The following is a 12,800-nucleotide window of genomic DNA, read 5'->3' on the forward strand; positions in this document are numbered from 1 at the left end:
GCTCGGTACGGGCTTGTGTTAAAGTTTCGAGAACATACCTTCACCGAAGAGTCGAGCAGTATATTGCTCCCTCCTACGTATATCTCGCGAAGAGGCCATGAGTATAAAATCAGAGAGATTAGAGTCCACACAGAAGCATACCGACAATTCTTCTTTCCACGAACAATACAAGACTGGAATAGAAGGGAGAACCGATAGAGGTACTCAGGGTACCCTCCGCCACACACCGTCTGGTGGCTTGTGGAGTATGTATGTAGATGTAGATGTAGGTGAAGATTTTTCATCTTCAAAACACATCAAGGCTTTGGAACCATTAAATGGTCAAAGATAGAGTGAGTTCCTGAAAATAAGAAAAGAACCTGAACAGTAAGAGATAAAAGCACATTAGCTGTATTCGTACATGCGTATGCATAGTAAACGAAATTGGAAATCAGGAATAGAGTACATTAATTTGCGAGGCACTTAATGTTTCAGTTATTAGACCTATCAGTAAAATATTTCAGCAAATGGTTCCAAAAATTCGTTGCTACTTCTTTGGGAATAGTTAAACTAGAGGATGGAACAGCGAACAGCATAGTGAATGGCTTGAAGTCATTATTTTCCGGATTAAACTTGAACATCAAAAATTGATTAATGTTGATACAGAAAATGTCTCTGCTATGACAGAATCCACCAACGGTGTCTACCAGTTGCTTAAAAATGAATCCAGTATTAGGAATTCAAAATTAGAATTCTGTGTCTGTCGCTCCCTACAGTTAGCTATGTTCACTGAAAAGCCAAATTTTTTATCTGGATGGATCTCCACTCAACAGCTGTGTGTCGCATTTTGGAAAAACGAACTTTTGTTTTAAGTTGCCAAAGGAAAAAGACGTTGTTACATGGCGGAAATGTTCTGCACCATGTACAGTGACAGTACAAACCATCAATATTTCATTAATATCAAGACAGCTGTGCAGGACGCCCAATCTGTGAGTAATTATTTTGAAAGCAATGATGCTAAAATAACCAAATTTTAAAAAGTTCGAATAACCTTAATGAAATCTTTAAGTGGTCACGTTCTGAACCCTACAGCCAGAGTTAAAGTACTGTTACAAAATATTGCAAGTCACGTTGATCGTCCGCAGCTCGTGGTCGTGCGATAGCGTTCTCGCTTCCCGCGCCCGGATTCCCTGGTTCGATTCCCGGCGGGGTCAGGGATTTTCTCTGCCTCGTGATGACTGGGTGTTGTGTGATGTCCTTAGGTTAGTTAGGTTTAGGTAGTTCTAAGTTCTAGGGGACTGATGACCATAGCTGTTAAGTCCCATAGTGCTCAGAGCCATTTGAACCATTTTTGTCACGTTGATCCATCGTTGTACAGAAGGTACACTTTCGAGTCAATGTTAAGTGAATATAACTAACACTCGAAATGGCGCAAAACATTATCAGCGATTTGTAAATTTTACTCTGAAACTTTTTAACGAATTACAAGAAAGACTGTCTACGAAATGTGCAGTTCTACAAAAAATGTCGATGTTTATTTTACAAGAAAATCTTAAGGTTATTAAACCATCAATAGTCGAAATAGCGCACGAACTTAAAAAGCATGAGTTAATAATTGACGAACTTATATCTCAATGGCGGTACATTGTACTTATACAGCACTATTAAACTGAATCTTACGTGTAAGATTTTGAGTGAAAAGGGTGAATAAATATTGTCTCACTTGTGATGTCCCAGACCTCGACTTTGGAAAGACAGGAAGAGTCGAGACACATGCGTGCACGTCTCATGCGCCAGGAACAAGCAAAAGAGAGTCTAAATGTTTTATCTGTGTCACAAAATGAATGATTTTAATAAACCATAGATGTCCCCTCACAATTTTAATAGGAAATAAAGTTTTTATTTCAATTATATAACGACATAAACTGAAATTATGTACAAAAGTATTTTACTAGAAAATAAAATGTATCTCCTTGGAATGACGAAATTTTACTACTGTACATTTATTTAACTTTTAAAGTAATTATTGATGACTAATTGTTATTAATAATTATCAATTTTAATTTGATTATTCTGCTCATTTTGCAACTGCTAAGCATCTCTATAAAGCGACTTAATAAAGAAAGACTTTTTAAGAAATTGAAATAAGTCAGTTACTGCAAAACATTAAGGATGTAGTGTTTATCATTAGTTTTAATTTTCAAATAATTCACTTATTATAAAACATTAAACATGTACTGTTTATTCTCATTTTTGACTAAAAGGTATTTAAATTTTGTTTCAGACAGTTGTAATGACAAAATTTTCATATTATGATACCTGTCTTACTTACGCAATCTAACTAATATTTTCCGCTCTTTTCATCGCATTATACATAGACATATGATTAAAAAGTTTTTTTTCTCTGGTAGAGTTAAATTGTAGTAGAGTTTTGCTTATGTTGAAAAACGGTAAAGTTACTTAATTGCTTTTATTTTATTTTGTAAAGGTATTTAGGAGCACAGAATTATTCTTGTGAAGTTTGATTTTGGTGGGCTTACGATTTGGTGGACGCGGTGCGCTTGTGATTGGTAGAGTGTAACAATGGTAAACATATCTATATTTATGGCAGATATTATACATCGAAGGGACTCCAATGTTGGAGATGCAGATGACAGAGTTTTCATGTGATAGATTTCGTAAATGGTAGAGTTTATACTACTTAGTTAAAACATTTTGGGCCCTCAGTAAGTCACAGACCCTGCCGCTGGTGGGAAGGCTTACGTGTCTCAGCGTTACAGACAGTCACAGAGACCAGAGAAACATGTGATTCCAGAAGAGGAACATCAGTCTTTTCAGAAGTTACAAGTGCAACAATCTGGATGATTAAATGATGTGGTCTGGAAACATCAACCAAAACGGTCCTGTTTTGGTGGTACTGCGAACTGCCCAAGGCTAGGGGAAACTACAGCTGCTTTTTTCGTTAGGTGTGCAGCTATCAGGAGAAACAAAACTGGCATTCTACGGATCGGATCGTGGAATATTAGATCTCTTAATCGGGCGGGTAAGTTAGAAAATTTAAAAAGAGAAATGGATAGGTTCAAGTTAAATATAGCTGGGATTAGTGAAGTTCGGAGGAATATGACTTCTCGTCAGTTGAATAGAGGGTTATAAATACAAAATCATATAGGGGCGATGCAGAAATTGGTTTAATAATGAATAGGAAAACGGGAATGTAGGTAAGCTACTATGACATTTCAGTGAACGCATTGTTGTGGCTACGAGAGACACGGAGCTCACACATATCACAGCAGTAGAAGTACATATACCAGCTACCTCGGAAGATGATGAAGAGATTGAAGATATATATGATGAAGTAAAAAAAAATTAATTAAGGGAGACGAAAGTTTAATAGTGATGGCGGACTGGAATTCGACAATAGGAATAAGAAGACAAGGAACTCGGGGAAAAGATTGTAAGAGGAATCCGTCTTGTAAAGTTTTGCACAGAGCATAATTTAATCGTGGCTATTACCTGGCTTAAGAATCACAAAAAGTGTTGTAAGCCTGGAAGAGATCTGGAGGCACAGGAAGGTTTCTGGTTCATTGTGTAATGGTAAAACAGAGACTTAGGAACCAGATTTTATACTGTAAGACATTTCCAGGGCTAGATGTGGACTCTGACTACAATTTATTGGTTATGAACTGTAGATTGAAACTGCGGGAATGGCCAAAATGTTAGGTAATCAAGGAGATTGGTCTGGATAAATTAAAAGAACCAGAGGTTGCTGAGAGTTTCAGAGGGAGGATTAGGCAACGACTGACTAGAAAAGGGGGGAGGAATACAGTAGAAGACGAATTTGAAACATGAAATAGTGAAGGACGTACAGGATCAAAAAGATAAAAAGACAAGGCCTAGAACAAATCCTTGGACAATACAGAAGATATTGATTTTAACTGATGAGAAAATATAAGACAGTAGTAAATAAAACAGACGAAAGGTGGTACAAACGAGATTGTCAGGAAGTATAAATAAAAGTCGAAAACATGATTTGTAAGGAAGTGCAAAATAGCTAAGCAGGACAAATGTGAGGATTTAGAAGGGTATTTCACTAGCGGAAAGATAGATAACCGCCCACAGGAAAATTAATGAGGCCTCTGGAGGTAACGGAACACGCTGTATGACTATAAAGAACTCAGAGGGAAAACCAGTCTTAAGCAAAAAAGGGAGAGCTGAAAGATGCAAAAACTACGTAAAGGATCCATACAAGGGAGATGTAATTGAGGGAAATATTATAGAAATCGAAGAGGACGTAGATGAAGATGAGATGGGGGGGGGGGATATGATACTGCGAGAAGAATTTCATAGGCCCAGGTCGAAACAATGCCCCGGGAGTAGACGACTATTCCGTCAGAACGTCGTCTAGTGGCTAGAGTTGTTGCTTCTGGACCACGGGATCTCGGGTTCAATTCCCGGTCGGGTTTGATATTTTCTCCGCCAGGGGACTGGGTCTTTGTGGTGTCCTCATCAATTCATCATCATTCGAGAAAGTGGCGAGATTGGACTGTGTAAAGACTGGGAACTTGTAAGGGCGTTGGTAACCGCGCAGTTGAGTGACCCACAAACCAAACATCATCATCACGTTCATCATCCGTCAGAACTACCCTAGCCTTGGGAGTGCCAGGCATGACATAACGCTTACATCTGGGGCGCAAGGTGTATGAGACAGGTGAAATACTCCAAACTTTAAGAAGAATCTAATAATTCCAACTCCAAAGAAAGTAGGTCCTGACAAGTGTGAATATTACCGAACTATCATTTTAATAAGTCATGGCTGCAAAATACTAACACAAATTCTTCACAGAAGAATGGAGAAAACTGGTGGGAGCCGATCTTGGGGAAGATCAGGTTGGAGTTCGAAGAAATGCAGGAACAGGCGAGCCAGAGAAAGCCTTTTACAGTGACGATAGGGTATTCTCTTTGAAAATCTAAAGATAGTAGGAGTAAAATACAAAGAACGAGAGGCTATTTATGGCCTGTGTGAATCCAGATAGCAGTTATAAGAGAAAAGTTGCATGAAAAGGAAGCAGTGGTTCAGAAGATAGTGAAATAGGGTTGTAACCTATCCCTCTTGATATTAATCTGTACACTGAGGAACCAGTAAAGGAAACGAAAGAAAAATTAGGAGTCGGAATTTGCGTTCATGGAGAAGAAATAAAAACTTTGAGATTTGCTGGTGACATTGTAATTCTGCCACAAATAACAAAAGATTTGGAAGGACAGTTGAACGGAATGGGCATGTCTTGAAAGATGGATATAAAATGAATATCAACGGAAGCCAGACAAGTATAATGCACCTTAGTCAATTTAAATTGGATGCTTCTGAGGGAATTAGATTAGAAAACGGGACAAAATAGTCGCTGAGTTTTGCTATTTGGGCAGGAAAATAACCATTGATAGCCGAAGTAGAGAGTGTATAAAATGTAGACTGGCGAGGGCAAGAAAAGCGTTTCTGAAGAAGAGAAATTTGTTAACATCAAATATAGCTTTAACTGTCAGGGCCGGCCGGAGTGGCCGAGCGGTTCTAGGCGCTACAGTCTGGAGCCGCGCGACCGCTACGGTCGCAGGTTCGAATCCTGCCTCGGGCATGGATGTGTGTGATGTCCTTAGGTTAGTTAGGTTTAAGTAGTTCTAAGTTCTAGGGGACTGATGACCTCAAAAGTTAAGTCCCGTAGTGCTCAGAGCCATTTGAATTTAACTGTCAGGAAGTTTTTCCTGAATGTGTTTGTATGAAATTTAGCCATGTATGGAAGTGAAACATTGACGATAAACAATTCAGACAAGAAGAGAATAGAAGCATTTGAAACTTGGTGCTACAGAAGAATGCTGAAGCCTAGAAGAGTAGATCACCCAAATGATGAGGAGGTTCTGAATAGATATGGAGAAAAATGAAATTTATGGTACATCCCGACAAGAAGAAGGGAACGTTTGACTGGATACATTCTGAGATGTCAAGGGATGACCAGTTTAGTACTGGAGGGAAGTGTGGCGGGTAAAAATCGTAGAGGAAGCTCAGGAAGTGAATACAGTAAGCAGATTCAGAAGGATGTAGGTTGCAGTAGTTATCTGGGGATGAAAGAGGTTGCACGAACCAGACTTTAAAGATCACAACAACTATATTTACTGGTTTACTTATTGTATGGTAATTAAGGTACTTGTGTTGGCATTTATTTCAGCATTTTCCGTAAACTTCAGCATATTTTTAGCATTTTAGAAACGTAGATTTGGCGTAACATTTTTTTTAGAGTTGGCAGAACTGGGGAGGAGAGAAAAGCTGAGGATTTTCGTCATTCTGGACGTTGGTTTGGTTAGGTCATCATCTAGCCAGAATTAGTGCCCCTTTCCCTCCGATAGCTTGTACCAAAGTTGGGAAGATGTAGTTTCAATCAGTCAGTGCTTATTTTTAGAGTCTTTATAATGTTATTTCATTTTATTGGTAGCGTATCGTTAATTTTTGGGGCTTCACGAGTGAATTTTATCTCAATTTCTCAGTGATTCTGCGGGCATATGGTTCCATATGATGGGATGGATTTGTAGAGTATTTTGTTACGATAGAGCTCGTAGAGTGGTACACACTCGAAGTTTCTCATCGGATTAATGTTTGTATTTCACTTTACATATTATAAAACAGAGGTATGATTTTCTTTTATAGTCTATACAGATCAATTGAACTGAGCTGCACACAAGATAGTGGATATATTTGTTTAGATCGGCTGCTCATTTGGCACGGCAAAAAACTTGATACGTGTTCAGAAATGGCACATTTCTGCAAATACTTCAAAGATACTTCTACATAGTGCAGATTATTTTATATAGTTAGACATTTAATTATTTAGGTTGGAAAAATGTTGATAATCGCCAGTGAAGAATTTTCTCTCTGTCAGTTAATTATTATTTCAATCATTTAAAATTGTAGCAGTTGTATGAAATTTTGGGGGTACATTTAGTTTCTTAATCCTAGTTGATCCTTCAGTATGCTGTCTGGTTTATTGTGAACGAGGTTTTATATTTTTAATTCCTCTAACAAATTCATCTATATTTCTTTTTAGACAAAATGTAATATTTCTGAGTTATGTTCAATGTTTATCTCTCTAGTTTCCATGTTGGGCCAAGTGAGTATCGAAAGTTCACTTATTTAGTCTGTTGAGCCTGAGATCACCCATGCATTCACAGAGTTGTACGATGAAACTTCTATCAGTTTGGCCTAAGTAAAATTTGGGGCGAACAGGAAAACAGGACAATTTAGTTTATGAATGGTGCAGCTCAGTTTTTAAATATAAGCTGTGAACAGTTTTATGTTTAATTTTATTGTTTGTGGAAAACGATTATTGTGGGTTATTAGTTTGATTGTTTTTAGGTCTTGTAATTTATCTTCAGTATCTAAATTCATTTATTCCATTCTGTTGATCAGTGTCCTATAATATGCCATTTTGCGTTACTAGAGGTGGCATATAATCTGTTGATTGTGACATCTGTTTTAAAGGATTTTCTGAATATTTCCAATTTATGGTCACCATTGTATTTACTGATTTTTAGATCCAAGAAATTAATGCCATTATCAGTGTCGTGTTCAACATAAAATTTTATGTGTTGGGAGCGTTTCTTAAGCTCTTTCGCAAACTGATAACTTTCCTCCACTGGTCCATCAAATAAGGTAAGAGTGTCATTCACATAGCGTTTGTAACGCATAATTTTTTCTTTACTGCCAAATTGTCATTGGAACAGAATGCTTCTAAATGATTTACGTAACTGTTGGGTAGCTAGGCAACTGCAAATAGCGAGTTAATCTACCTGTTCATAAAATCTTTCATTAAAGCTGAAGAACAACACGCTCATAAATTTCCGGCTGTTGTGAGCACTGGACAGGGAGAATGGACGCCCGTCACGGGCCGACACGGTGCTGACTTCTGGTAATGCCACCGTTATAATTCTGCAAGAGATGACCGACGCTCCCACGTTCCTACAGCGTTTTTCTGCAGCAAGGGCGTTGTAAATTACATTCAAAGTCCCAGAAGGCGGGCAACAAAAAGCCTTGGGTGATGTTATCAGGGAAACGGGACCAGTCTGGAGATAGGATAGCAATATACCGGGGGACACTACGCAGGCTCTGTGAAAGCTACAGGTATTTATGGCTCTATGCTCTCGGTGGAGCACAGCAAGCAAGGTGTATGTTTTGTATAAGTGTGACGGTGCAACTTTGTCGCCCCAAAAACACCTACAGGTGGTCCCTCATCCAGGGTGTTACAAAAAGGTATGGCCAAACTTTCAGGAAACATTCCTCACACACAAATAAAGAAAAGATGTTATGTGGACATGTGTCCGGAAACGCTTAATTTCCATGTTAGAGCTCATTTTAGTTTCGTCAGTTTGTACTGTACTTCCCCGATTCAACGCCATGATTTCATACGGGATACTCTACCTGTGCTGCTAGAACATGTGCCTTTACAAGTACGACACAACATGTGGTTCATTCACGATGGAGCTCCTGCACATTTCAGTCGAAGTGTTCGTACGCTTCTCAACAACAGATTCGGTGACCGATGGGTCGGTAGAGGCGTACCAATTCCATGGCCTCCACGCTCTCCTGACCTCAACCCTCTTGACTTTCATTTATGGGGGCATTTGAAAGCTCTTGTCTAAGCAAACCCGGTACCAAATGTAGAGACTCTTCGTGCTCGTATTGTGGACGGCTGTGATACAATACGCCATTCTCCAGGGCTGCATCAGCGCATCAGGGATTCCATGCGACGGAGGGTGGATGCATGTATCCTCGCTAACGGAGGACATTTTGTACATTTCCTGTAACAAAGTGTTTGAAGTCACGCTGGTACGTTCTGTTGCTGTGTATTTCCATTCCATGATTAATGTGATTTGAGGAGAAGTAATAAAATGAGCTCTAACATGGAAAGTAAGCGTTTCCGGACACATGTCCACATAACATACTTTCTTTCTTTGTGTGTGAGGAATGTTTCCTGAAAGTTTGGCCGTACCTTTTTGTAACACCCTGTATACATAAAGAGGATAGGAATATTTGCAGGGTCTTCGGAGACATGTTAATACATTACTTTAAGGTACCGACAGGACAGAGGCGGAACACATTCCTTTCTTTAGTAGCAGACCTCTAGGCCCGAAAAATGGGGAAATTTCATTAGTCAGGCTGGTCTGACATAGTAGTTATTGAGAATGGGGGGACGCTCCACGAGATAGCAGCACTGGCGGACAACACAACGACGCTGTTTTAAAAAAAACAGTAATATCTGCAGTCGGCTTCGGCGTGCGTAGGTCGCAATGTATTGAGTTAACTTTATTGTGTTAATGGGTAGCGGGAAAACGCCCTTCTCTCATGCCTAATCTTTAAAAAAAAATTGTCAGACACTGTCATCAAATCACGGAAACCGATCAGTGTGTTATCGGATCCTTGTCTTGAATCTCGGCCAATCTTAGTTACTTGTAGCTCTTTCATGTTCTTGTGATAATTTGTCAGTGAATAGGATTTTATCAAACATTTTCGTGCTATACTTCAGTCGAACTACTGTACTCGTTTTATGTGACGATTTATAATAACAAATAGAACTTACGGTAAAGTTGACTTTCAATCACATACGTATCTCACCTGGTCACAAAATTAAATCATAGTGTCACTATTCCACCGCCCTTCTGAAGCCTGTAGAGCTGTAATTCAGCATTAATAAACAAATTCTTGTGCGACAAATTATAGTTCACAGACGTCTTTGGGCATCTACATAACGATACACGCTAATTACCGAACGTCTTATTAGGTGGAGTAGGACATTTTTGACGTACCCAGGCAATGGAAACTTCGTGATGTAATCAGGAAATTTTCAGGAATATTTTAAAACGTTTTTCCTAACGTAATGCTCATAGGGCAAAGAGAGAAGTAAAAGGTTTTCACAATTAAAATTAGATTAAAGTTAAGTTGGTTTATTATGATATAAATCCGTGTTAATCGTAGAACTTCTGCTGTCAAGAATTAAATAATCAAAGTAGGTGATATTTCAGCTTATTCTGGTTTGTATGGATTCTGCTTCACATCCTATCGATCTAGCAGCACTCGCACCGCGTAGAAATTTTTTAGATGGGTTTAATAACTTTTGATGTAACTGTACGTCAGATGTTTTCAATACGCATTTGAATGAGGAGTAGTTGCCAGCCGAGAGCAACTAGGGAGTTATTCAAGTTAACGGAAATTTCGAATATGGAGCGAGATCAGCATAGCGATTTATCAGGTATGGGGAAGGTGTAGATAACGTTTTCCACGAAACTGACAATTCAGTGGTCATCCGTGCTTCAAATTGAACACACGGAGAATTCTGAGTCATAGGTTGCGATCTGATATGACAGGGAGAACAAGAAAGGGGACGCCACTGTCGCTTCACGACATGAGAGCGCGGGTAAGAGGATCAGAGGTTACCGGGCAGAAGGGAGCACTGCAGACGCATTCTCACTTGAGTTCAGGAGGGTCACCTCCCAGCAGAGGAGATGAGCTAAGTAAGTCAGAACATGCTGTATAGCAATTTCCGCAAAAAAATGGAGCAGAAGAATAAGGCAGCGAGAAAGGAAATATGTCGTGAAATGAAGGTAACTGGGAAAGAGATAAAAGAAAAATGGGACATTTTGAGCGAAAATTTGTAAAAAGATTAGCGACGGAAGCAACGGGTGACGCTACGGAAGCTAAGAAGGTAGCGCAATCATCTAAACAGTTAGCAAAAGACGTAGAAAAAGCAAAGGAAGTAATAAATATACAATTAGAACAACTTTCAGTCCTGGGAGAGGAATTGGAAAAAGCAATCAGGAGCCAGAAAGAACAAGAATCATACGTGGTAGAAATCGTAAATAGACTGGACAGTACTGATGTTGACATCGTCACGAAATTAGATGAAGCGCAAGCAGAACGAAATCTCACAAGAAATACGGAAGAGATGCGACGATCCCGGAAATTCGAATACATCTTCAACCAGGGAAAATTAGGAAAATCAATCATTGGTCCAGTTGAGTACAGTACAGGAAAAAAGAATTAGTAACGAGAATGTTTTTCGAGAGACGATCGCGCGATGTTCACGTTTGGGGACGGATCAAAACTTACGAAATAATTGTACTCACTCATGAGGACGCATGCAGTGGACATAATCGAGTTTGTCGCAAGGGAAAGTAGAAGTAATGAGGCAACAACATATCGAGGACCTGTATACAGAGAAATACAGACAACTGACAGAACGTATGCTCAGCAGGAAGAAGTATTTGATTTTAAGCCCTTCCTTTCCATACGGAAATTCCAAAAGTATGTGGGAAACGGCAGATCTATTCATCCAAAGGTACAGATCTATCAGTTCAGTTTATCATTATTACCATTGTTGTCACTGCAACATAAGCTATATTTCTTGCGTGCTCATTTAGAAAGAGAGCAGCCAGTCCAAATGAGTGAGATGGTTCTTTGACAATGTTTTACGCAAGAGCCAGTACTTGGACACACTATACAGGGTGATTCAAAAAGAATACCACAACTTTAAAAATGTGTATTTAATGAAAGAAATATAATATAACCTTCTGTTATACATCATTACAAAGAGTATTTAAAAAGGTTTTTTTTTCACTCAAAAACAAGTTCAGAGATGTTCAATATGGCCCCCTCCAGACACTCGAGCAATATCAACCCGATACTCCAACTCGTTCCACACTCTCTGGAGGGTGTTGTGTTGGCCTACAGAGCGACAGTGTACGGCGACGTCGTATTGATGACAGAGAGCCACGCACAACGTTAATGGCCGTACGTTGCCCACACTCCAGCGGAACAATTGTTTACGTCGAAAGGGATACACACACGACGTAAAGTGTAGAATCTAGTTCCTAACCCTAAGGTCGTGCATCCCTTTCGATGCAAACAATTACGATGTAGGATCTAGTTCCTATTTCTCACGTCGTGTATCCCTTTCGATGCAAACAAATATAACGTTACAGTAAGTTCCGCTGGAGTGTGAGCAATGTCTGGCCATTAACTTTGAGCATGGGTCGCTTTCATCAACCGGGAGTGGCCATACCCCGCTAATAAAGTCGTATGTTTCGCTGTTTTGGCAACAGAATAACTGGCAATGGCCTAAGTAAACGATATATAAAAACTTAGTGAGAGTAGCGAGAAAAGGGAGAAGTTTCTTAAGATTCAATATAAAATTAAGTATTAGGAGGTATTTTCTGAAAGTATTTGTCAAGGATAAAGTCTGACAAGGAAGCAAAAAGTGTACGTATCTGACAAGAAGGGAATAGACGCATTTGAACTGCAATGCTACAGATGAACGCTGAAGCTTAGGTGAGCTGATAACTAATGAAAAGCTACTGAATGGAATACGGGAGAAAAATATATAGCAGATGTTGGTGAGAAGAAGGGATGTAGAAGGCAGTATTTATGTAGAGATAAATGACCTTGGAGAGGAAAGACCAGCGTGGAAGCCTCCATTGAACCAGTTTTCGGACTGAAGACTACAGACCATTAAAATATTTAGATGTAGTGTGGTGAGTAATTTAGTACCATTTTAAGTTTGTTATCGTTCAATTCGTCCGAGTAACAAAACAGAAGGTTATAGTACCAAGTGGGACTTAGCTGGGTTTCGATTGATAACCGAGGGTCCCCTCCAGAGTTCATTTACTGCATCCACGAATCTTCGAAAGTGAGATCATGAGGATAGGAATACTGTGACATTCTATCTGGCGTTAATCTGCGTCATCATGATACACTAAAACAACTATAATATCGACGTTTCGACCGTCTT

The sequence above is a fragment of the Schistocerca piceifrons genome, chromosome 5 (genome assembly GCF_021461385.2).
Source record: "Schistocerca piceifrons isolate TAMUIC-IGC-003096 chromosome 5, iqSchPice1.1, whole genome shotgun sequence".
Classification (NCBI taxonomy): Eukaryota; Metazoa; Arthropoda; class Insecta; order Orthoptera; family Acrididae; genus Schistocerca; species Schistocerca piceifrons.